Source organism: Pelodiscus sinensis, chromosome 17 (genome assembly GCF_049634645.1).
Source record: "Pelodiscus sinensis isolate JC-2024 chromosome 17, ASM4963464v1, whole genome shotgun sequence".
Taxonomy (NCBI): domain Eukaryota; kingdom Metazoa; phylum Chordata; order Testudines; family Trionychidae; genus Pelodiscus; species Pelodiscus sinensis.
Window position 1 is genome coordinate 10,075,565 of NC_134727.1, and position 27,737 is coordinate 10,103,301.

The following is a 27,737-nucleotide window of genomic DNA, read 5'->3' on the forward strand; positions in this document are numbered from 1 at the left end:
GTCTGAATGTACCTAGTTTCAATTTCTAGCCATTTTACCTTATTAAACCTTTGTCCAAACACACAGCTTAGAAATAATATATTGCACATTTTTGTTACATAATTAAAAGACTATATATATTCAGTATATTCTGAGAATGAATAAATCTATAGATGAAATGAATATATGGACATTTTACAGCAGTGAATCTCAAATAGAGAAAAATAAAAATATGTTATTTTAATTTATGTCCTTTCCCTTTATGGACAAAATGGTGATGTGTTCTTACTACATGTTCCCACCCTCATCAGAAGCCCTCTTTTGTCTTCCAGGATCATTATAAGTAAAATATGCATATTACATCGTAGAACAGTGACACTGCCAGGGCTCAAGTATCGTTCAGGTTTCCCCGTTTGTCTTCCACTTAAAATACTGCCTCTCACAACTTGAATGACAGATGGTTCAATGGTGCTCCTTTTGATACATTCAGCTGAGGGTAAACTGTTCTGAATAATGATCTTTTCCTTCCTTCCCACTTGGAATATCTATTACTAGACACCTAGAAAGGAATATTTCAGCTCTGCTGTAATAGGTAATTGCAATAAATGTATGACCGAAATCTGGGGTTCTTTAAGTATAAAAAGATTTCTTTGACTCACACTTGAGCTACTAGAATTTCTCTGGGATCATGTTTGCAGAATTCTGCTGAAAAGTGGATTCCAGAAGTAACTGCAATAGAAGTTTCATGGACAAGTATACATTGTAAGGGGAACGCTGTCAGAAAAAGTAGAAAGTCATTGGACAGTATTTCCATAGTAACTATCCTAGCCTAATTAGAAGCTGTTTTTGATAGAGGATACACGTGCTTTTTATGACATGTAAGAGCATATAGAGAGGGCAGAAACATAGACTACTGGGCTGTGTCTACATTAGCACCCCTTTCTGGAAAAGGGATGCTAATGTAGACTTCGGAATTGCAAATTCCGCGAGGGATTTAAATATCCCCCACGGCATTTGCATTTACATGGCTGCCGCTTTTTTCCGGATAAGCCGGAGAAAAGCACCAGTCTAGACGTGATTCTCTGGAAAATAAGCCCCTTTCCGGAGGATCTCTTATTCCTACTTTGCAGATGATACCAAACTGGGTGGGGTTGCAACTTCTTTGGAGGATAGGGACATAATTCAAAATGACCTTAGCAAGTTAGAGAAATGGTCAGAGGTAAACAGGATGAGGTTTAATAAAGAGAAATGCAAAGTGCTCCACTTAGGAAGGAACAATCAGTTCCATACATACAAGATGGGAAGCGACTGTCTAGGAAGGAGCATGGCGGAAAGGGATCTAGGGGTCAGAGTGGACCACAAGTTGAATATGAGTCAACAGTGTGATGCTGTTGCAAAAAAAGCAAATATGATTCTAGGTTGTATCAACAGGTGTGTTGTAAGCAAAACTCGTGAAGTCATTCTGCCGCTCTACTCTGCACTAGTTAGGCCTCAGCTGGAGTACTGTGTCCAGTTCTGGGCGCCACATTTCAAGAAAGATGTGGAGAAATTGGAAAGGGTACAGAGAAGAGCGTCAAGAATGATTAAAGGTTTAGAGAACATGACCTATGAAGCCAGGCTTCATGAACTGGGCTTGTTTAGTTTGGAAAAAAGAAGATTAAGGGGGGACATGATAGTGGTTTTCAAATATCTAAAAGGATGTCACAAGGAGGAGGGAAAAAATTTGTTCCTCTTGGTTTCTGAGGACAGGACAAGGAGTAATGGGCTTAAAGTGCAGCAGGGGAGGTTTAGATTGGACATTAGGAAAAAGTTCCTAACTGTCAGGGTGGTCAAATATTGGAATAAATTGCCAAGGGAGGTGGTGGAATCTCCCTCTCTGGAGATATTTAAGAACAGGTTAGATAGACATCTGTCAGGGATGGTGTAGACGGAGCTTGGTCCTGTCTTGAGGGTGGGGGGCTGGACTCGATGACCTCTTGAGGTCCCTTCCAGTCCTATTATTCTATGATTCTATGATTCTACTTTCACAAGGGGCATTTGAAGAAAGGGCTATTTTAAAGGTTCTCTTCTGCTTTTACTTAATGTTGATAAGTCTCAGATAATCGTATATGCTGTGCAAAGAATTCTCTTTCCCAAGAGGGGGCATGAAATGCAATGGATAACCAATAACTGGGTTAAAGTTCTTCCCATGAGGTAGTACTATCTCTGAAAGTCAGTAAGCCCTACAAACTCCTGGGAGGCACAAAAAAGTTCTGTGGGTTTTTAGCATGAGTTTTGTGTTTGTATGTGTGATGCAAACTTCTTCATGTGCTACTGGTAAAGAAACTTCTGAATTATCTTTATGGAATATATGAAGTGTAAATGGGATGCAAAAATGATTAATAAACATATTATTTATTATTATAATTGTATGTTATAGCAAGCATACCTTCAACTTTTCTGAACTTTAGGAGTTACAACCATTTTCATTCACATGATGCTTGGCTCATCTTGGTTCAGTCCCTTCAAACATTATATCAGTTTTGAGGACTGTACTTGATTTGGTCATTCTGTCTCTTTTCTGCTTGGTTTTATGAAACGCAATCCCAGTCCAGGCACATCCCATTTTCCTCGAACAACCAAACCCTTACGTTGTTTTAAGTTATAATAAGAGAAAGCTGTATACTGAATTTGAAGGTCCTATCTCTTACCATTTAGAGGGAATTTTTGATCAAACAGACCGAAAAACTCTCTAAAATATATAGTAGATACTCGATTTGAAAAATGTATTTAAGTATTAGATATTGTAATTTATACTTTATATAAAACAAGAGTCTTCAAGTGCAAATTGTAAATGTATTACAAAGTGACTCTAGAATCTATTTGGTTAAATGCCTACAGACTGACAAGAGCATCTTCTCAAAAGAAAGGACACCTCCACATAGAAGACATCAGTTTGACACAGATATTGGCCTTATCTTAAGAAAACAAGGTGTTTTAAAATGTGAGGATAATTCTTTACTCAGGATATACCAAAGATAAATGATATTTAAGGTGTGTTATCTGAGCTATAAACTAAGGTCGCTCTACACTTGAAAATGAGGTAGGTTTAATTACATCAGTTGGAGTTGTGAATAAGCCATACCTCTGAGTAGCACTGTTAAACTGACCTGTGTCCCTGTGTAGATAGTACTAGATGAATGGAAGAATTCTTCCATTAACCTAGCAACCACCTCTTAGGGACACAGCTTACCCATACTGACAGGAGAGCCACTGCAGCCATTTAAGTGTAGACAAGCCCTAATTTATAAAATGGGCTTATTCACCCCAACTTTTTGAAAGAGTTGAAAAATCATCTTGAAAAATCATTATTAAAACTGATTATATATCTATCTAACTAGCTATCTCGATAGATAGATAGATAGATAGATAGATAGATAGATAGATAGATAGATAGATAGATATGCTAATGTATTCTTTAAATGTTGAGAAAATTTATGACTGGTAAACACTTCACAAAAGATAGCAGTTGCTTGTAACTCATATTTTCTTTCAATGATGAACATGTTTGTTAATCCTCAAATGATCTAGATAGTATAAGCTTCCTCTGAGAAGTTTATTTGAAACTGTGTGTATTTGAAATTCAAGAGGGGTGACAATTGCCTGATAAGCATTATTGTGGGAATAATACGTTGTTTGATATATAAACCAAGCAAGGTCATTTGATACTAAAACTGATTTTTAATATAAACATATTGTCCTTAATTGGCCATTCTCTGCCAATTCTAAAGCAACTCTTTACTAAACTTAACAAAATTTAAAAAAAGACAAGAACTTCATCTCCAAGGAATTCTAAGAAAAGACAACACCTTCCATTCCATGACCATTTAATGTTAAATACTTTCCTTAACAATCATTTAATTAACAATTATTCTGAGAGCAGAAAGACATGTATATAGGAAATAGAAATGTTTGGCTTCATTTGACAGATAGAATTAAAGGGCTATTGCAATAAACTGAATAAAAGAAAGAGTTAAAACTCTACCTTTAAAGATATTTTGAGAATTTTCTGCCACAAAGAGTAAAGCTATCATAAAGTTGAAAAAGTACCACCTAACTGGATATGCATTAGCCAATTACATATTTGTGACCTAAAATGTTACCAAGATTTTCTTATTAAAGGTATTGAGCCAATATGAAGTAACAGTGATTGATTTTTGAATCCAGTGAAGGCCTTGGAAATGGTATGCCTTCCATCTTCAGATTATGGAAACCCCTCTGAATCAAGGCATGCGCTCCTGTTCTTGCAACATTATTTCATTTTTCTAAATATTTACACATTCATGTTTACATTCTGACACTGTGCTACATCCCTTTTTCGATATAGGAATGTAAATTAGATCTATTGAAATTGTAAATGAAGCCAGGATTTGAATTTCCTGTGCTTCATTTACATAATGACGGCTGCGGCTATTTCAGAAAGATCCTGTAACCCTCCAAAAAATATTATAAAACAGCCATAGTGAATAACAGTGATTATTTATCTGGTTTGTATTATGGTGCCCCTAAAAGGTATGGCAAGAACTGGAAGTGACTAAATTGACATCCTTTAAGTGGCACTATGTCTACACTGCTGGGTTTTTTTTTTTTCAGAAAAAAGTACGCAAATTGTAAATCACAATTTGCATACCTTTTTCCGATTCTTTTTTCAGAAGAGGCTTTTCTGACATTTGGCCCATCTACATGGGGCCAAATGTCGGAAAAACATCCTTGTTCGGAAGAATCCTTATTCCTCAAAAATGAGGAATACAGGGCTTCCGAAAGAGCTCATCTGCTCTTCTGAAATTTTTTTAAGAAGAGCAGGCATGTTCTGTGGATGTGATGGAGTTTTTCCAGGCTGGAAAAACTCTGTAGTGTAGACATAGCCGAAGAGAAACAATTAATATTTGGCCTACCATTTCTTGCTTTTCCATACTATACATTTGTAGTAATTTTTGTAATAAAAGTAGTTGGTGTTCAGCATTTTAAAACTCCTTTTTCTGCCCATGACAAAGATCTCACATTTGCTTTCCCCTAAACCTGTGCAGAATAAGTTATGGCTCTGTCCATAGTATCCAAGAAGCCCAGTACCCCTGAAGAAGCTCTGTAGCACCAACCCATTCCTTTGGCTCTCTGACAGCCTAAGACTACATCAATGTTTTCCCTGTGGCATAGGTTTAGATAATATGCAACCCCCATGGAACACATCTGATATACTCCCTGGCCATCAACAGATTTCAGATCTCATGTAGGGGACTCCCCAGGCTTGGACTTTGAGGAGCAGTATTGATTGATCATTTGCCTGGGACATGAGTGAGGGGTCCTCTAACTGGTGTGCTTGAAGCCAGAATAGACCACGTTGTACCATTCAGCAGCAAAGATACTCAACAGTAAACATTTGTCTTGACTTCTCCATCACACGGAGTGGAGTCTGTTGTCCAGCACAGCTGCCCCTTGGATGCATGAGACTACAGTTTGCACATTGTGAACCTATAGAAAAGAAACAAACCTGCTCTTCAGTTGATGGTACGCACTGAAACTGAATGAAGGCTTCAAGCCAAATTAGATACCAACTAATTCTATGTTCATTGTTGCCACATTTCTAGGGTTTATATAGGAAGGAGCTTCTCTCTCAGGAACATATTGCAAGATATGCCCCCACACTGTTAAATCTAGAATAATGATCTTTACCTTATGCTTTGGTGGAAGAAAAACAGCCTGGCATCATGAAAGACTGTCTTTCACCAGGTGTCTTCACAGCAACTTCATTTCACGTGAACATGAAAGCCAACAGGACATAGGTTCAGGATGTATTGTGCAGTGGGGCACTCCACTATTCAGTTCAAACTGATCCAGTTCAGACAGAGTACCACATTGGCTATCTATTAGGAGGGTAACATGGTTCTGATCAAGGGCTGGAGGAAATATACGGACTTAATGTCATTATTCCTAGGATTCAAACTCTCATTGCTGAAGACTGATTGGTGTTATTTGAATTTTGAAATGTAATGTTTACTATATTTGCAATAAGGCCTCACATTTAAGCTATGCCTTGGTGTTGTCCAGCTAACCCTATGCAATTCATACTATATATGTTTTAGGTGAGACAGTACATATTTCTGACAAGCTAAATTGCTATTCATTTACAAGAATGAATTCTATTAACAACTCAATCATTTCTCAGATGGGAAACTCAGCCAGACAGACTTTTTCTCAGAACAATTGTGCAATTAAAGTAGAAGCTCTGTGCATATCACACACAAATCAAACAAATGGATAACTTTCACATTTGCCAAATTTAAGGATAAGGAACAGAATGGCTACTCCAACCAACTGGTTTCCTGAAGCACAGCGTTGCACTACCTCCAAAATGAAACACAGTGCTTATTTTCCCCACAGCAAAAGCTGCTTTTTGCTTTGAGACAATGAGACCTCTGCACCATAATAATATTGAAGGTAAGGAGGTTATCCAGCTTGCTGTGGCAAGTGTTGCTGATGTGAATTGTACTGACGTGATCAGCAGCACTCACTCACACTCACAACAGGAAGAGTCTGGAGTGAAAAGGCATTTGTAGAGGCACAAAGCCAGTGTTAGGGATGTTTCTATTCCTGCCTTTGAAATAGGCTTCTTACTTTGAGGGAGCCCTACAGCTTTGCTTCCTTTATAGTGTTAATATACTGGAACTGTCAAGTAAAAAAAAAAATCTAAGAAATGACTCAGGTTGCATCTTGAAACATCCTAGGGTCATAGAAGACCTCCATATTCTAATAAATCAACTTTAAAATGGTTGCTGGTCTGACCCTAGGTTTTGCAATTTCTTATGTGATGTGAGAAACATGGGGTTTTTATTTGCCTCTGACTGTCAAAAGGCAGATGTGTATGTTAAATCCAAACTCTATGCACCTACATATATAATGCAGATATTCACTATTACTGAAGGTCCTGCTTCAGGGTGAGCAGCACATGCCCAGAAATAACTCAATGTCTGGAACCCCATTTTGCCTGGGGATGGGGTTACTGAGCCTTCCTCTTGGTAGCATCCTTTTGTTGGTCACCTCTGTCTGGATCTTTTTGTCACCTAGCTCTCCAGCTTGATCATTTAAAATTTCCATCCTCTTCTGGTTTAATGAAGTCCAGCTGTAACTAGCCAGGCCTCAAGAGGCTTTTCTCAGCTGCCTTCTTCAACATCCTCTCTTCACCTCCAGACCAACAGCAAAGTCCTTCCAAATCATAACAGAACTACTCATCAACATCACACCCTTCTTTCCAGTGCTGTATGGCATGGGGCTTCTCTCCAAGAAACTCAATGGAACTCAGAACTACCACACAAAACACTAACAAAGCACCTTTTTTCTCTCTCTAGGTCAGAGTTTCTTGTTTCTCTTCAACTCTTTTTCAGCTCCCAGTTCTTTGTGCAACACTGGTTTAAGGACTGTCACAGAACCTGGCCCCATGTTCCTGCACCAACCATAGAAGTACACTCACCAATCTAACCACAATCCAGCTCAACTGTTCTACTCCAGTGCCAGCCTCAAATTGCTGGGCTTCCACCCTTTTTAAGTGTGAAAGCCAGCACAAGTGTAGTAGGATAGGGCTTTGAGGACTGGCTAGCACAGGTCTCCTGATCCTATGGGCAGGACAGTCTTACAGTCACCACTCTTCTTCCTTCTACTGCCCCAGTACTGCCACCAAGAAAAAGAATGACAGATTTTTCTCTTCCTTCTTCTGATTTAGGGGGGAAAGTAAAAATAATCAGATTTAGTATTTTTTAAAATTAGCCTTCTTGTTTTTGCAGAGTAGGGGTTTTTTTTGTAACAGGTGGCAATGAAATGGGAAAAAAATAAACATATCAAAATCATAATATAGAACAAACAGAAAATAGGGGACAAATCAACCAGGTAAAAGGTGGAGGAGAAGATTTGCCATCAGTTATGCTCCTAAAATATGACCTATATGGGTTCTTAATACAACAACATAATTTACAGGAATGGCACCAGTCAGAGACCTAGAAAGAGATACCTATTTGCAACAATTTACATAGCAATATCAGCATCAGCATCTAGCATGATCCAAAAACAAGAGGAGACATCAATAAACAGGACATTGAAAATCCACCAATCAAGTCCATTCACTGGCAACAGCCAGAATCAGGGCAAACAATGAGGCAGCCCCAACAGGAGAAGCAGGGTCAACGGAACTGCTATAATGACATATTATAGCATCAGTGGCAATGGTAATGCTGTACACACAGTTTGTTTTCCATCTGGTGTGTGGTATATGACCTTCAGGGCAGGCACCGTTTTGTGTATTTCTCATCTCCTAGTTTTGCATGATGATCTCTTTAACATGCAGCACAGAACCGAGAGAACTTCAATTTTAACGTCGTCTCTTTAAAATGCACTATACTTTATGAAAATTCAGTTTAGGAGACCTCCCTGAGAAATTTTTCACCAAAAATATTTCTTGCATTGATAAACTCTGTAAATGCATGTTTGCCTCTCAAATATTTCATGTTTTTTAACTAGCTCTATAATTTACTGCAGTATATTTCCCTTGGGGATAAAGGAATGAGCCAACTCTGTCTACATTGGGAACAGAGTACACGGTAATAATCTTTTATATTTATACTCATCCTGAAGCACTTTTGAAATTACTTACAGCACCACTGTAAAGTTATCAGTAAAGCTCAAAGGGCCTGATCCAAAGCCCATTGAAATGAATGGAAGTACACCCACGGTTTGCAGTGGGTATTGGGCTGCATTATACACCATGGCTGGCCCAGCAGCAGCACATTGCACTGCCACGTGGAAGTTCTGATGCTTAGATTCAACTCTGTCCTCTATTCCTAAGAAGCATTGCTGAGAATGCTGCTTTAATTCCTCTAATCAGTGTTTTCAGTTAATATATATATATATCTGCATTTTCTCTGTTGAGACCTTGATCTGAAGCATTATCATTCTCCTCATCAAAATATTTACAGGTGAAATTGTATTGCCTGGAAGATTCATGTTTGAATTGTGCATGGTATCTATGGTTACAATGTCTTTATAGATACCAAGGAATAGTAACATGCTGTGCAGGGAGGAAAGAACTGCTGCCATGTTAGGGAAAAAAAACACATTTATACAACCTGAGGGTTTTAAATCAGACTGTGAGGGTGGTACTGCACAGAGGCCACAGAGATGATGAAATCACATTAGGGTTAATTAAACTTAGAGGGGAGGTATGAGAGGCAAAAAGTATAAATTCTTCCTCTCCCCATATTTGCACAGTACATATGAAATAGAACTGGGGGTTCTGTGAAATCACTCTAGAACTGGTCTGACTAAAGGAAACCAGTGATATTGTTAAGATTGTAAAATGATTACAAAATTTGAGCAACCCAAATGTAAAACATTCAGTTATTAAAGAAGAGGAAGCTCTGGGCTTTGGAGTTCCTCTACTTAAGGTACACTGCCTTGGAAGAACACAGCGTGTAGGATTTTTATCCTCAGTCAGATCTGCCTTATGCCCATACTCTGAGGGTACGTCTCTGCAACAGGTGCATCACATCTGGTGAAGCTCTCCCAATGGCATTGAATAAAAGCCTCTGCTGCAAGAGGCATTGTCTATGTCAGCAGGAGAGACTCTTCCACTGACTCGGCACATGCTGTGCACACAAATACTTATGTCAGTGTAAGGTATGTTGCACAGGGGAATGAAATATTCATGCCTCTGAGCAACGTAAGTTGCAGTGTATCCTGAGTCTTACTGTGATTTTATAGTTTTGCCAGTAAACATGAACTTCTATTAATAACGTTTGTGAATAAGCTGTATTGGATAGCACTTCAAAATGTAAGCCCAGTTCCCCAACTGATATTGCAAAGCATTATAAGTCAAGATAAGTGCAAAGTACTTCTCTTAAAAAGGAAAAAAAAATCAAACAAACAACTACAAAATGGGGAATATCTGTCTGGTGGTTGTACTGCTGAAAAGAATTTGGGGCACGTAGTAGACCACACAATGAATACAAGTCATTGATGTGATGCAGCTGCAAAAACGGCTAATGTGATTCTGGGGTATATTACCAGGAATGTTGTACTCTATTTAGGGGATAAGACACAATTGTCCTGCTTGGCACTGGTGAGACCCCAGCTGGAGTACTGTGTCCAATTGTGGGCACCAAAATTTAGGAAAGATATGGATCAGTTGGAATCCAGAGGAGAGCTAAAAACATGATAACAGGTTTATAAAACCTGACCTAAGGGGAAAGGTTAAAAAATTATCATGTTTAATCCTGAGAAAAGACAACTGAGAGGAAAACTTATTACAGTCTTCCAATATGTTAAAGGCTCTTATACAGAGAATGGTGATCACTTCCATGTCCACTGAAAGGAGGACAAGAAGTATTGGGTTCAATGTTCAACAAGGAAGATTTAGACTAGATATTAGGAAAGAATTTTGTAACAATAAGGATAAGGTAGCTTTGGAACAGGCTTTCAAGAGAGCCTATGGAGTCACCATGTTTGGGTGGATGGGTATTAAGAACAAGTTGGTCAAACGTATGTCAGGGATTGTCTAGGTGTTCTTGGTATGGACACAGTGCAGGGGCCTGGATTTGATGACTTCTCAAGTTCCCTTACAGGCTTACCTTTCTATGGTTATGATGCAGTGGTTGCCTAGTAACAAACATAACTGAATATGGACCATAGGCTATTCCTCTAAAAAAACAACAACAAAATGCACGGGGCGAAAGGGGGTTAGGATAAAATCAAGGAAAGCATGGCATTTCTTAAGTGTATACCATACACAAGATAAGAAGGTGAGCACTTTGAAGTATTCTAACATACTTCATTTCAACCTACAGTGTCAAAATAATACTTCTATGACTAAACAAGGGTCATATTCAGAGTTAGTCCATTCACAAGGCAAACAGTATGACTACACATCACCACAGGACCAGTAATGGAACTGGAGAGGCTGTCAGAGGCAGTAGGAACTGACTGAAAGATGCTACTAATGCTTCACAGTGTCTTCTCTAGCCTGTACTGCCCCTTTCAATGATAACTTCCCTCTGTTAGCTTCCTCTGATCTTGTGTGGGAGTAAGATATGGCATGGGCTGCCTTCTGGAGTGCAACCAGCTCCAACGACATGGAAAGAGGCAAAGAAGGTGAGAGGGTAGGTAAAAGCTGTGGCATAGGAGCAAGGATAAGTACGGCATTGTAAACAGAAACTCTAGGGAGAATGGGACCAGGTTTCAGAGGAGAGGAGAAGTTATAGAGACCAGGAAGTCAAAGTCTGGGCACTTGATGGGTTTCCTGGCTGAAACTCTACAGAGGAACAGAGTGAAAGAAAGTGTAGCTTTAGGGATAATACTTATTCTGATCAAGTTCCTCAACCAATGTTAAAAGAAAGCATTTTTGTATTGGTATCCCATGATACAGCTGGGTTAGGAAGATGGCTGTGCAACATGTCATTGCGGAGTTGTGTTTAAGGGATGAAGGGGACTAGGATCAGCAAAGGAGCAGGGGGCTACATTCATGTGTGGGCTCTCAGAGCCTGCCACAAGGATGACAGATAGAACCCTGCAGAGGGGTACGTGTGGAGTACAGTATGCACTGAAGAGCAGTTATTTTATTTACTGTTTCTACCATCTTTGCCAATGAGGTAATGCTTATGAGGCATTTCTCACATTCCCTTGACAAGCGAATAGGACTTTTTTGGGTTAAATTATGGACCATTTCATGCAAAATCTGAAGGAAAAGCTGTATGTCACATGAATTATTCCTTTTTTCCTCTTCCTTTGAAGAACTATATTTCTCACTGAATTCTCTATCAGAACGCTATAGAAGTGACTTCTGAATGAAATTCTGGTAAATCTATGCAGTTACCCAATATATTTGTGTAACCAAGAATGAATATTTATCTCTACATTATCATTTCACTCGAGCTGACCATAAGGATGGATGAACCAATCCATAGAAAAGCAGTATCAGATAAACACTGTTCCTGTTCTTGAAATAGTATTGACTAGTTAATAGAGCATTGGACTAGGATTAGGGAAATTTGAATTCTGTTTCTTAACTAGCCTGCTGAGTTATGTTGGAGAAGTCACTTCACTGCTCTGTGCCTCAATTTTCCAATAAAAAACAAGGATAATTATCTTTACCTCCTTCAAGATCTGCTGTTGCAAAGTGTTACAAGAAGTAGGTAGCAGTGATGATTTTGATGTACTGGTGAAACTGTCATATTGATGTAATTCATACCTTGTAAAAATGCAAAACGTGGCTGAGAATTAAAAACCTGAATGGCAACAGATTGAATTCCATTGATGACTGAAGCAAAAAGAGCTCTCAGCCTACTTGTAACTGTTTCTTTTGCTTCACACTGACTTAAGAGACACTGTAGATTTCAGAGTGACAATTTGGAGTCTCTTAAGTAGCAGAAAAGAGGAATCCTTTCCAACATTAATTACTGGGTGCAATATTATGGAAGGGTCACTAAGCAATCAGAATAGTCACCTTGTATATTTAATCTAGTGGGGATGGGAGAATCAAACTGGAGGTAGGTGCTGAATCGTAAACCAAAGGGAATCAAATCCTTCCAGTTCCATATCTTTGGGTTCATTCTGATAGGAATAAACTCTTTCATTAAAAGTGTTGTTGAGAAATGGGGTTAATTAAAAAAAATTGGATGAAATTTTTCATTTGGCTATAGCAGAAAAATGCTGACTTAATCCTCAGGGTTTATTCTTCCATTTAACTGTTCAACTAGAAAAGGGCAGAAAAGTTAGAGAACGTGGGCAAAAGCCACTCTCGGGCCTATTTACTTTTGCCACTGGAAAACAGTAACAAAAGAAAACAAAGTGGATGGGAAATACTTTGTTGAACTCCTAATTTTTTGTTTAAAGTTTCCCCCTTCTTTTCCACTAGAGAAGAAAGAGGGTGGAAGAGTAATAGAAAGCGAGAAAAAAGTGTTCGTAATAACCATGTAAAATTTGCTCTCATTTAAATTCTAAAATGGGGGGGGGGGGGGGGTGGATTGTAAATGAAAATCTGTTCATCTTCTTTTGTAATTTTTCAGTGACCTCATATTATAGAGATTTCTCCAAACTAAACGGGTCCTGGATATTTTCAAAGGTTGAAGTACTTCATACATTCAGTTGTCATGTGAGAAATATAAGATGCCAATATTTACTATTTGTTCATCATTTTTTTACTGAACCAGAAGAAACTACCATTGGAACTGTTCTGAAGCTTTCCTCTCTTCCTCAAGCCCTCCTCCCCCAACCCAGGCTATTTCCTAGACCAGGCAGACTACAGGAAACCTGGAAGTGAATTTTTTCATATGCATGCAACTCTGGAATGAACTTCAAACGTTCAAAGATTTACCATCTCTACTTATTAGCCAATGAATAACTTCCTAGCTCCTTATTTGCAAATCTAAATGAGTATACAAATACTCAGTTTGTCAGTATGAGACCTGAAGTAAAAATTAGTTTTCCTATGAGAGGCTGAGGACATGGAATGGATTTCTTAACATTACACTTCCAGAAAAGATGCAACAAGACCAAACAAATGAGTGATATATATGACTTTTACAATAATTGGGGATTTCATCTGAAAATCCTGTTAAATAATTTATAATGGTGGATTTAGAAATCCAAGTAGTTGTGACAGCAGTTTATTTGTCAACAAAGAGTAGCCATATTCAAATTACAGAAAAGAGTGATAACAAGTAGTTCACAAACCAGTTCTATGAGCCAGATCCACAGGGAAGCATTGAGTCCATCTGCAAATTCAATTCACATGCTAATGGACTCAACAATGATGAAAGTTGGTTGGGACACTACCAACTTAACATCCATTGAAGGTGCAAACAGCTCTTTATGTATACTCCCATGCCAGGAAGGATACTATCTATTAACTTTGATTCTTATCTGCTTATTTTAACTACCCAGTCTTCGGATACTTACTGATTCCCTCTGCTCTCTGACTCCCACTCCCCATCTTTTTTCTTCCCTCCCCTGTCCCCTTCCCCTCTCCAAATTATTTTGGGTATGCACATCCTAAACTCATAACTCCGGTCATCTGAAGAAGTGGGCTGTGCCCATGAAAGCTCATGATACAATCTACATGTTTTGTTAGTCCATAAAGTGCTACCAGTCCATTTGTTATTGTTTTTTCTGTAACAGACTAACTTGGCTACCCCCTGAAGCAAGTAGTTCTGTGGCACCCTGGAGACTAACAAAGGTCCCAACAAAGGTACTGTATACCTTTGTTAGTTTCTAAGGGTATGTCTACACTAACCCCCTAGCTTGAACTAGGGAGACTAATGTAGGCATTCGAAGTTGCAAATGAAGCCTGGGATTTAAATATCCCGGGCTTTATTTGCATCTTCCCATCCAGGCGCCATTTTTAAATCTCCCTAGTGTGAACTAATTGCCCGCGGCTACACGAGGCAGTCAAATGTTAACTCGAACTAAATCCTTAACTAAGGACTTAGTTCAAGTTAACGTTTGACTGCCACGTGTAGCCGCAGGCAGTTAGTTCGCACTAGGGGGATTTAAAAATGGCGCCCAGACTGGAAGATGCAAATAAAGACCAGGATATTTAAATCCCAGGCTTCATTTGCAACTTCGAATGCCTACATTAGCCTCCCTAGTTCGAACTAGGGGGCTAGTGTAGACATACCCTAAGGATATGTCTACACTATGGGACAAAGTTGAATTAAGATATGCAACTTCAGCAATTTTAATTGTGGAGCTGAAGTCAAAGTAGCTTAACCTGACTTTTGGTACTGAGTACACTGCAGGAAGTCAAAGGAAAAACACTCTGCTTTTGACTTCCCTTACTCCTCATGAAAGCAGGGTTAGCAGCATTGACCAGAGCTATCTTAACTAGACCGCTAATTTGAACCCTGGAAATTGACTGTGGCAGATTCAATCTTCCTCAGTAGTGTAGACATATACTAAGATGCCACGGACTAAGTTACAGACTAACATGGCTACCCATCTGAGAGAAGAGAGCTGTAGACTATGTCTTGCAACATATACATATCCAGAAAGTCTTAGAATAGTTTGACATAGGTAATGATTTCTATATGGTAATGATAGTCCACTTTAACTTCATTAGGAATGCAAAATTATGGTTGAAATTAGTGTTTTAAATCTGGGAAAGTAAAAAAAAGGCAAAATTATCATATATATTTTTTCATTTAAAAAATACCATCCACCTTTTTTGTCACTTTTAAAGGCAAGGTTAGTAAACTTGATTCTACACAAGTTGGCTATTATTTCTACTAGCTATTCATACTGTAAGCTCTTTGGGGCCAGGGGCCAACTTTTTGTTCAGTTTGTACAGTGCCTACCATAGTGGGGTCCTGGTCCATGACTGGCATTTTTAAGCACAGTTTCTTATTAATGATCAGACCAATATAAATCCTCTATTAAGAACAGTAATTATGAAAGGAAAATGTAACAAAATGTCCTACTACTCTAGTTGTATTCTGTACCTGCCCTATCCTATGTTTGTTTGTTGTTTCTCTGACTAGCATACCAGGAAAACCAAATGACTGCATAAAGAGAATATAGAAAGGTGTCATCGCCACGTTTCCTGGAACACTTAATCTATAGCACATTAGGTGCTACCGCAATATAAATTGTAACTATTAATTGTCTCTGCACTGAAATGCAAAAAAGAATATGTATAAAACACTGAAATGACATTTCTAACTTTCTGTCATTTTACACTACATTTTTTCTTCTGATGGCAGATTTTGTAGTCCTGGTGTTAAGAAAGTTGGTATTTATTTATATTTAGAATTTTAGCATCCTGAAAATCTTATATATTTTTAGAAGGACCAGTAAAATCTTATTGATCTTTACTTGTTGAAGCTTTTTTGTCTTATTGTACATTCAGTACTCAGTGTTTGAGGTCAGACCCAATACACCTGAATTTCAGTGCATCAGAAACAATCTCAAACTTCTAAAATTATTAAGTCAAAATGTAGCACTTTCACCACAAACAGCTATGGGTGCCGCTATCATTGCTTGATTATTATGTGGTTCCTATAAAGCTAAAGCTATAATTTATAAGCTATATATTATAGCACAAAACTGTGACTTCCAATATATGGTCAATTATACCTTTGCTTTAGAAAAGGCAGTTTGCTTGCAGTACTAGCACAAAAAATCCTGAGGCACTGTCAGAGGTCTGGTATCCATATTGGATACAAAATATGGTGCTTGTTATATAACTCTAGTGGCATTTACTGGATGCAAGTAGCACATTTCATACTGGTGTTCTGATACCTGCCTTGCTCACATGAGTAGTCCTTAAGCACACAGTTCTATTGATTTCCATGGGAGTAATTACTTGGGTAAGAGTTCCAGGACCAGACCTTAAAAATTTTCATATATATTCATTCTCTCCTGACCAATGTAATTTTCCCACTATTGTATTTGGTACATATTGATTTTTCTTCCATCTGCATTTTCATTCACCTTCCAACAGCTAGCCAACTTGAACTAAGCAAGAGTGACATCTCCGACCTCAGTTCACAGAGATCCAAATTACTGCACCTCATGCAGACCCATGTGCTGCACTTGGATCCCCCATAAAAGTGTAAATCAGTTCTTCAGCGTAAAGCTCTAACTTTCTTGTACTGTAAGTCATTCAGCAGCAGACAGGAGATCTTATCTGTGGGATATTTAATGTTCTGTAACTCTCCTGTAACTACTGGAAATCATCTTCTCGGAAACTGAAAGGGGAAGACATTCCTGTACAATATGTCATTTCCAGACAATGTTCTCTTAATTTTTTAATGGTATCTATTATTTTGATTTATAATGGCAGTGAGGTTATTAATTATTATTATTATTATTATTATTATTATTAACAATAATAATAATAATAATAATACCTCCAGGATATGTTCTTTGTTATTAGCAAAATGAGTTGTATGTCTTTAAGAGGGATTTTTAGATACATTTTTATTACTGTGATGCATAATATAGCATGATAAAATAGCTACCATCTAAATTAATAACAAATAGTATTTGTGATGCTAAAATTATCTGTATCATTTGCTTAGTGTAGTCAGAAGATGCTCTTGAAATTGAGATTTCTTTCTTTTTTTCCCTTCTCTTAAAAAACAACAAGACTTGTGCTTTATTGTTGCTTGATTGTTTTTCATTGCAATGCCAAATGATTGCTGGCTGGGAATAACCATGGAGATAGTATTTGTGTTTGAATTTCTCTTCTGTATTCATTTAAAAGACCTTGATAGTTTTCATAACAGTCTTTATAAATCCTGTCAGTTAATGATTATTGCACCATATCGTAGCCTGCTTCCCCTTCAAGCTAATGGGAATTTTGAGCCCTGATTAAAAAGAAAGCAAAATAGAACTCTGGTGAACTACACGCTCGACACACAGATTTCCTTTTTCTCTGAAAATGGGAAGTGGGGAGTTTTTTTTGTTTCTTTAATTTTAGGTAAGATGCAACTTTAACTCTTTTGACATCTATCATTTATACAACACTGTTTCAAAAAGCAGTCTCATAGAACCTGATCCTGTTAAAAGATAGAGTCAGATAAACTTATTAATATTTGTAATAATCCAGTTTATTTTATATCTCAGAGTTTCCCTTTCAGTTCATGAATGAGTGGAATCCTTATTCTTTTTATTGGCATAAAAAGTAACTGCTTGTTATAAACCTGACTCTGCTCATGTTTAACCACGTACTCCAAACTTACACAGATAACATCAATACTTCATTTTCCAACAGCATTAATAATCATAAAGACATCTCCAGAATTTCTTTGCTGATCTTTGCTGTGATGACCTTGGATAATATAAAAGGTTAAGTATGTTTTTTGGATTGCAACTTTTACCTCCTAGGCACCATGATATAAACACTGTCTGCTTGGTTTATAATCACTCTCTCTCTTTCTCTCTCTCTCTCTCTCTATATATATATATGCTCTTCTCCTGGGCTGCTTTTCTTTTTCTTTCAATGTGCACTTTTTCTGAGATATAAATGTAGCATAATTTATGTACAGTGGGTTTATCAAATATCAGTAGCATTAACACCGAATGTCCCATCTTTCCTAATATTCAATATAGACAGGTAGCAGACACTTGTGTTCCAAAAGTGTAGGCCCATTTTAAAATGTTAATCTAAAACCTGAACTCTACTTTCTCCCTGAATATGGGGATTCATGCACACTGAAAGTTGTCTGAACAGCACCATACATTTTCTCATTACTGAAACTGCAATGAACCAAATATGCAACATTAGTTTAATGCCGTTCCTTCACAGGAAATACACCCTTTTAAGCAGTCTTCCTGAACTAAAAGGTTATAGGAAGAGATGAACACTTTTTGGAACAAAACCTACACCTACTGTCATTTTTATACAAGATCCATAAGATAAGAGACTGTCATGTGAAGCGACATTTGGGCCTGATCCTAACTTATTTCAATCGGTTGAAGGATTCCCACTGCGCCACCAGCTTTTGGATCAATCTTAGAAAGGTCCAGGACGTTAAGCACCTGGTACCTGTAACTATATTTTTTGTTCTAAAAATGGGAAGAATCTGACAGACTATGTGATGCATGTGAAATTCTAGCATCAGGGATCTAAGTCAGCAGGGCAAATATAACCTTCAAAAGGAAAGCCTAACCATGAAATAACATGTGGAAATTGCGATCCCCGCCTCTACGCAGGAATCCAGAAATGCTGCGCTCTAGAAGATGGCCCCAATGGGAACAGTAACTTGGCTAGTCATCCTTCTCTCTCAGATGGCTCTGCACCTCTTGGGCCCAAACAAGGAGCATTGAATATTGGAAAGCCTGACTTACTGATATCTGGGTATTGTTACAACCTGCTGGGCATAAGTCCTTTGCAATGGCAGATGTGTCATCTTACTTTCCTTCTATAAAACTTGTGCACTGATGTGAGAGAATTTGGGGAGGAGAAATGGGAGAAGGGATTAAATCTGGCATTTGGCATTCACTGGAAAGCCCTTCCTGCAGAAGGAGATTCACTGGAAAGCCCTGCCTGCAGAAGGAGATTCACTGGAAAGCCCTGCCTGCAGAAGGGGGCTGCTGCATTGCTTCTGCCATGAGAAAGGCCTTTGCGGAGGTAGAGATCTCTAGGGAAGGAACTAAAGATGTTGGGTCACCTTGAACTCAGTGTTTTAATAAATACACGGCCATTTTTTAAAATCTTTTACATACATTTTTATTGTAAATTGCAGTGGCAAGGATTTGTTCTCACTCGACACATCGAAGTGCCTCTTTTCTGCAAGGTTTTATAAGGGCTGCATTCTAATATTAAATTCAAGATCTGCTATTCCCATGCATATAAAAACAAACAAAAACAGAAACAAACTTGTGCTTTCATGTGCACTAAATAACTTGGGTATGCTAAGAATGCGATACTCAAGATGACAAGTACAATACTATGCTGCAAAAATAAAGCAAGCTTTTTTTCCCCATGGCTGAAAGACACCATTTAACATACCCTATGAATTAGCTACCGACATTAACCAAACAACATAAGAGCTCTCCTGCACAATATATATTACACATTGTAGATGTCAAAAATAAATATCTGTGTACTTACCTGCCTTTCTTTTTGCCCTTTTGAGATCTGTGTTTATTCATTCACTTGGCAATTCTAAGAAAAAGGGAAAGCAAGAACTGCTTATTCATAGTGTCAGTGATTTTGTTAGACATTGTATACTTGCAAACAGTCTAAAGTTAAGAATTCTGAGCTGAGGTCTTATGAAGATGCAAAAGAATTCTAACATTTAACCCATAATTAAGTATATTGTGATTGATTAGGATAATTCTCTGCAGGAAAACATCCAGTATCCCATATTCCTTAGCCTTTTACTAATCAAAGGCTTATCTATATGATTTTAGTCTCTGATTTTAATAGAGCTTTAACACCCCGAAATTCTATCTCCCAGTTTCCAACAAATGAAGTGAGAATATGGGGGTTTTAAGGACAAAAGGATCAGGACTATCATTTTTTACATACACAAATTATTAATATTCCAATTTCATTCACAATGTGTAAGGTGCTTCCTTTACACACTGGGGGATGCAGATCTGCTTCCCAAAAAATAGAGTTTAAAACCAATTATTGTAATCGGATTCAAAGTGCATTACAAGATTCAACTAATCAAACCTCAGAGCACACCTATGAGGTAGGTAAATGATGGTAAAGACATCTTATAGAGTAATAAAAAATACAATTTCATTTAAAGGAAAAAAATTGCAATATCAGAATACTGCAAGTGTTAAATCCAATGTCAAAATATGATAATTCCATCCCTATATATTCCCTCCATAAGATGTTGTTTAATACTTCTCCTTTCCCCCTTTTGTTATTGTTTTAATTATACAATTACATGCATAAGTCATTTAGTAAAAGCTCCTTACACAGCTTAACCTAATTTGCATTGAGATGCTGCTACAATACCACCACGTTTATTCAGCTTTATGAGGAATTTTTAACTCCTTCAGATAGACAGATGACAGGAAAGATTTAAAAATATATAAATTGCAAGGCTAGTTCCACGTCTGTTATATACAAGAAGGAGGAATAGCTACAACAAAGAACGGCACTTAAGAGTAAAATGCATTTGTATACAATACTCTGTTCTGTAGCAATTAGAGTTTCATTTAGAGCAGCTTGTTACCCAAGGAGTGCCAACAGTGCTTATTAATTAAAGGTGTTTTTTCATCCTTCGCCCCTTTGTGAAGAAAGTGAGAATTAGCCTACAGTTTCTTGGGAATTAGAGTTTTCTAATCATTTTTAAAATAAGGGTGACTATTTCTCCCACCTCCTTGCCCTGCAAACATTATATCTCTTACATACACCAGAAATTCTGACAGGTCTCCACCACATATACAGTATGTTAAATATTTCTGCATACATTTTGAATTATTTTGTACATCAACCAAATCCTTGCTGGAGTTCTTTTAAAGTAACTTTGCTCTTTGCTTTCAAAAGGACATGTTGTTTCACTTCCCTCAAAGATGCTTGGTACATCAAGGAAAATAACATCAAGTGATAGTGGGTTCAAACATATTTCTAATCTTTATAGCCCTTCAGTACTTACATTAAAAAAGTGAGGAATAATTTATTTCTGATGAAATAGAGTTGCTCAGCTCTCTACTAATAGGATCCTCAGGGCAAAAGGGGGTAGAAACAGCACTGATAAAAAGAAGAAAGCTTCATCCTACTGTTTTCTATACTGGAAACAAATAAATTAATAATAGTGTTTACTCTGATTATCGTTGATTTAAGATAAATTGTTCTCATTTAGCAAATGGGGAAATGAAACTCAGCACCCTAGAGATTGAGAATACAAGACTATGCCAAAGGCTATGGCTGGGGATACATTTACAGACCCATTCAGAATTCCTGGATTCATTCCAGTCATTGCTGATAGCAGGGAGGCTGATATTCTAGTAACGTTTACCAGTTTAATAATGCAAGTTGATGTGCTTTTCCCCTCCTCTCTCCTTACTTCCCCTCTTGTTTTCTATATGACTCTTGTGAAATCTCTTTTTATCCTTGAAGGGTCACCAATATTAGGCTTTTGCTCTCTGCACTGCAAAACTGCAGCACAATTCTTTCTAAGAGAGCAATAACCTTCTCATACCATTTACAATAAATTCTCATTCAAATAGTCAATGTAACTAAAGGAAAATGGAACAAACAAACTTAAAATGGCACCCTGTCCTTTTGTATTTAACAGAGCAGCTCTTCTCAGAAGCAACATCAGGAAAGGATCTGAGTATAGTCCACATAATTATTCAAAGGAGATAGCATTTAAGATCAGTATTAAAACTGTTTAAAGTTCTTCAAAGTGTTGCATTATCATTTTGCCTATGCTTGAAAATAATGAAAGAGAAGCTACATAACATGGTGCTGAAGTGGATGGCATATAGCAAGGGCTCGAGGCTAGTACTGTACTTCCTTCTATGGAAGTTTCACCATTTATTAACATTCATTAAACTTTAATTTTATATAGCATCTTCAAAAGGTCATATTTTAAATCAGAATTTTGTGGCCAATATTATTGACTGGCTAACTGCTGCGAAAACACAGATCTTCACAGATTCACCATTTTTAATTATTAAAGATAAAAAAAACAGATTCATTTCTCTAACACGGAAGGGTTAAATTGTTTTCAGTTGCCTTAGCACTGGGAATTTTTTGCTTTACCTTGAAAAAGTTAAACTTTGTCTTGACCTACTAAAATATATTTAGTAACAACAATGAAGCTATGCAATACATTCATTATCTTCACCTTGTGTTTACTACATTTTGAGATGTCATCTATTTGAATGCCTTAGTCATTATTTTAATGTGTTTTGTATTTTTCACAAGGCACAGTGCTGTTTACTATTCATAGAAGTGATAAATTGAATAAGCTGGAAGACTAAACATATTCTGGCCAAGATTTTAAGAAATAGACACCTAAATGAGGCTCCTAAGTCCACATTTAAACATCTAAATAAGTGGTCTGACTTAAACTTCTGAATACCCAGCAGCTCCCACTGAAATCAATGCTGAGAAGCATATTGGCTGAACTCAGTATTTCCTTACAGAGCATAGCATGCCAGTGCTTCCCAAATAAGCTATTAGCATAGCCAACATGCATACCCAACCTATTGTGGAGTTACTGGACCTCTGACAGTTAAACCATAGGCCTGGGTATGGGCAAAAACTCTGCTCTGATAACCTTGATGATGTCATAATAATAGGTGAAACTAAAGTGTTTGTATAGAGTCTATTAGACCTGTCAGTTGGTTCTGGCACTGCTGATCATGAGGTTTAAATGGACAGCAGACAGACCAGCAGGAGTGGTTGGAATAATTTCTAGTGGCTCCATCCTTGTATCTCCGATGAGGGTTCTCATCTCCAGTAGCTGACCCTAGAGTTTATATGATCTCCCTTCTGTGATTTATGCAATCTCACAGCAGGTCCTAATTCCTAGTCTGGATCTTGTACTGGTGGGGCGTGCTGTCACAAAAATGTCCTTTTAACCACCTTGTCATATTTTTTAAATGTCAGAAAACCACTTACACAATGTAAAAAAACCTATTTTTTTGTTACAAAGCTTTTCTATGGACTCTTATGGAAGACATGAACTGATGATTCATTAGAGGACAACAGAAGAGGTGCTAGAGTTCTACCCACTATGCTTGTCACATGACTGAGATTTTGCATCACTGCTAATCACAACCAAATGTGCTCATCATAATGAATGTGGTATATATCCTTGCTGGGCTGGCTGAGAGAAAAGGGGATTTTTGCTCCTGCACATGAATTTGGTTCCATACTCACTTAGGATCAGGACAACAACAGCTGTAGCTCAGTGCAAGGTGTCAGGTGATCCAAGCAGTTGATCAAAAGCATTCAGAAACACATAGAACTCTCCCACCACCACCCCTGACTGAATAACAAATATTTCAGTGTTTCTAATTTATGGATCATTGCAACCATTCATGTGAGCAGTAGTATGGATTTGCAGGCATAGTATCAAATACTGGCCATAGAGACAGACACTTTTTCCAGCCCCCTTCACTCTTGTAAGAGTAATACAGTCCCAGCTTTTGCCTCACTAGGACTAGAATGGGAAGGGAAAGGGTCGGCAGCAGCCCTTCCAAATGGAGGGGGAAATAACTGAGGAAATAATAGCCTACATGCTACAGTTTATGCTTGGTTTGCCAAGATCTGTTAACTGAATACAGCTGTGGTCAAGTAAAACAACATCCATTGCCTCTTGGGTTTTCTCTAATATGGTGGGACCAATGGCCCTTTTGTTGAAAACTATGTCTACACCTATGGCGGCATGCAGAGTACAGACATTACAGACAGCAGTGAAAGGCAGACTGCAAATACACATTGCAATAAAAGCCTCCTGCAGTGGGACATGACACTGATTAACAAACTGCTGAGCAGATATGGGATATAGTGCTTAGGGCTGGGTAAGTAGGGTTCAGACTTGTAGGGCACACTATTCTACTCACCTCTGCTGTGCACAGTGTCTCCTTTGCTATTTATACCCATCGGTATGTCTAGACTGCATCTCTCTGTTGGCAGAGGAATGCAGATTAGGCAGGTCAACATTGCAAATGAGTAAGGGATTTAAATATCCCGCACCTAATTTGCATTAAAATGTCTACTGCATTTTGCTGACTCAGCACTTTTCGGCAAAAAGAGGCAGTCTAGGGGGGATCTGTTGAGAAAGAAAGCCTTTTTTGACAGATCCTGTCAACCTCCTTGCAGGAGGCATAAGGGATCTGTCGAAAAAGGCTTTCTTTCTCGACAGATCCCTCTCTAGACTGCTGCTTTTTGCGGACAAAGTGCTGAGTGGGCAAAACACGGCAGCCATTTGTATGCAAATTAGGCATGGGATATTTAAATCCCTGCCTCATTTGCAATGTTGACCTGCCTAATCTGCATCCCTCTGCTGACAGAGGGATGCAGTCTAGACATATCCCATGAGAGCTAGTCATGAAGTGGCTGTATCCTATTTGCTGGTAAATACAGATGTACCTAAAAAAGGGATCCATCTATATTTAAAATGTAAAGTAGTTTTTAAGTAGGGCCTGAAAGAGGCTGGATGCTTGGTAGGTAGCTGTTACAGACATCAGGGCAAATCCTGTTCGTTAGAAGTTAAGTCACATATGAAATAAGATTATTGGTGTATTTTTATTATTCAAATAGTATAAAATTATGCATTCACACAAAAGTATAAACAGTGTACAGGTACTGGAGATCTCAAATGCGGCATGAAATCTAGGGAAAACACCTCAGAGAACAATATAGTGACATGAGAGATTCTTCAGCCCTCAGCCATTGTATTTGTAAGAGGAGTTATTCACCTCCACTTTGAGATCCTCTTTAGTGCTCATTTTGCATACTTTAAAAAGGTAAACACAACCAAGATGGAAGGAAATAGGTTCATGTGGCACTTAAAGGTCTAAATATATAAAACACTCAATCTCTCAACAGCCTGAAAATGACATGAAATTTGGCCCCAATTTTGGGAAGAACATTGTCATATTTTGTGTGGGAGAAAAAATGAAGAAAATTGCTAGCAAAGATAGAAAACCTGCAGAAAAATGTTTGACGATTGAAGACATACTTCTATTTCATCCAATATTTTATTTAATATTGTTATCTTTAAATATGACACACGGTAAACCTAGTCACTGTGCAATTGTTCCATTTATACAGTTAGCAAGTATAAATTCTGCTTTCAGCTTTGCTCTTTGATCCTTATGCACACTCTCTGTGATTGATGTCAGAGACAGAAGAGCTTGGAAGTCAGGATAAGGGGACCAGAGCAACACAACAGCATACATGAAAAGTAACCTGGATCTTCAGTATGAACAAACACAATTTCAGCTCTTAGGAACCAAAAATGTATGTTCCACTCGAAAATAGCCCACCATTGAAGTGATGTGCCCTCCCTGCCTCTCATCCTCACCACATCTGAATTTTCAAAAGAATGCTGCCTTGACAAAAGAGTGGCATAGAAAAATGTGAAAACACAGAAGCCACATTTTTAAACATGAATATTAAAATCCTGCACTGAGACACTTACATGAAATGTGCTGGTTAAGATAGGAATTATTACATACACAAACATACATTAAAAGGACATTAGTAAGGTTCTAAAGTCAAGCCCTCAAAAATTTGGAAATGCCAGAAATATCATTGCTCATGCAATTTAAATCCAATCCCTTTGTGCTTATGCATTATGCTGCAGTTGAATTACACAAGCACATGCACAGGACCACTTCTTCATGTTCAATTAATGAACAGCGATTCCATATTTGGCTTTATCTTGGATGTCCAATGTATGAGCTGCAGCTTATCTCCTGCGTGTTACTCATGAACCTGCTCTGAAAACAGTAATATTCATTTCCTCATTGGTTTTTCTTTAGCTTTCATTATTATAGTTATCAGAGTGCTTAAAATATTAGATGAGAGACACAGAGGTACTATCCTCATTTTGAAAATGGGGAACAGAAGCACAGAGAGGTTAAGGTAAGAAGTGCCCATCATTTTGTAGAACCCAATTTGGAATGACTAGAGCCTATTTTCAGATCCCTTAACATTATATAGTATTATATTCAAAATGCAGCTCCTATAAACTTCAGTTTAGCTGCACATGCTCACTACTTCTGAAAATCACACTCTGGAATCTCAAATCAAGTGCCCAGAAACTGAAGAACACACAATGAGTGTGTTCAGTACAAGGTATGGTTTAAATGACTTGCCTTGCATTACAAATATTCTCTCCCTGACTCTGCCAGAGAGTATCAAATGGTTCAGGTCAGTACTCAGCTTCTTTAATCACAAGATCATGGTCTCTTTCAACAGTCCCTTATTTCATTCACTACTGGTCTCTCAAATTCTGCAACAAAGAAAGCAGGGTCTGTAACAGGACATGCTGCCCTCTGATATGCAACAAGCCCCTCAGAGCCCATTCAGTAAGTAGCAACTTTCTTTGTTGCACAGTAGAACCTCAGAGTTATGAACACCTCCAGAATTTAGGTGTCTCGTAACTCTGAAATGTTAGTAACTCTGAATAAAACATGACAGTTATTCTTTCAAAAGTTTACAAGTGAATATTGAGTTAATAAAACTTTGAGACTTTACTGTGCAAAAGAACAATGCTGCCTTTGACCATTTGAATGTAAATGAAAGAACAGAAGCAGTTTCCTCACGGGATCAAATCTTTTTGCATTCACTTTCCCTTTGTTTTACTAGTAGTTTCTATTGAACCCAGTACTGTATTTGTCCTTTCCCCCTCTGCTGCTGCTTTATTTTGTACTTCCAGTTCTAAATGAGATGTGTAGTTAACAGATCAGTTCATAACTCTGGTTTTCACAGCTGAACTTCTACACTATTTATATTTCCATCAGCGATGTAATGTCGTGCAAAACATAATTTGCATTACTTCTCTTCTTTTAACCCTTTTCTACAAGAAAAGAAGGAACACAGGTTTCTCTTCCTTGGAATCTGTGTGCACCCTGAGCTCAGCTAATCCACATCTGGTCCTTTCCCACTCCCCTCCTTTCCTGTGTCTTTCTCAGACCCCTCAACTGATAGGCTAATTACTACATCAGCCTGGCAGCCCCAATAGTTAAATAGCGTGTATCTTCCCCTATCCTGCTCTGGGGAAACTGACTGGAATCACTGGTTAGCTTCCAGTGCTCTGTATTAGGGTCCTACTGTCAAGTCTCCTTTAGTGCATACTTCTGAATTTATCCTGCCCCGCAGCCACTTCCTGTGCACTTCTTTTCAGGGTGGGGTTTACACTTGCTACTATTAGCTTTGTCAGTCCTGCTCAGGAAATCCCTTTCCCTCTCAGATGGGCATTTTCCCCCTTAGTCCTCACTCCCTGTTTCCCTTCAGTATTTTAGGCTTTTTCCTTCCCTTTCAGGATTTTTCCCTCCCTCCCAATTCTTCTTCTTGTCCTAATGCCTTTGCTTTGTTTTTCCCAGCCTGGTAAATCGTCACATCTGTCTCTTGCAGCTCCTTTCTCCCACTTCATTAGTTTCCGGTACCAATGTATTTACCCACACAGTGCCAGATGCCCAGTCTTCTCTCCCTTCAAACACATTGCCCACCTGACTCTCAGTTCTTCATCCTCATCCTTGCTCTCCATCAACCTCCAGACCCAATCTTTCACACCTCCTATGAGCCAACA

At 38.1% G+C, this 27,737-nt stretch overlaps 1 long non-coding RNA gene across 1 annotated transcript in view; it reads right to left on the reverse strand.

Moving 5' to 3' along the window:
• The window catches only part of LOC142818685 (uncharacterized), a 291,806-nt gene extending 272,138 nt beyond the window's left edge, over positions 1-19,668 (reverse strand). The window contains exon 1 of the long non-coding RNA XR_012896272.1: positions 19,610-19,668. This is a non-coding gene — a long non-coding RNA (uncharacterized LOC142818685). The remainder of the gene's footprint in view (positions 1-19,609) is intronic.
• Positions 19,669-27,737: the final 8,069 nt, after the last annotated feature.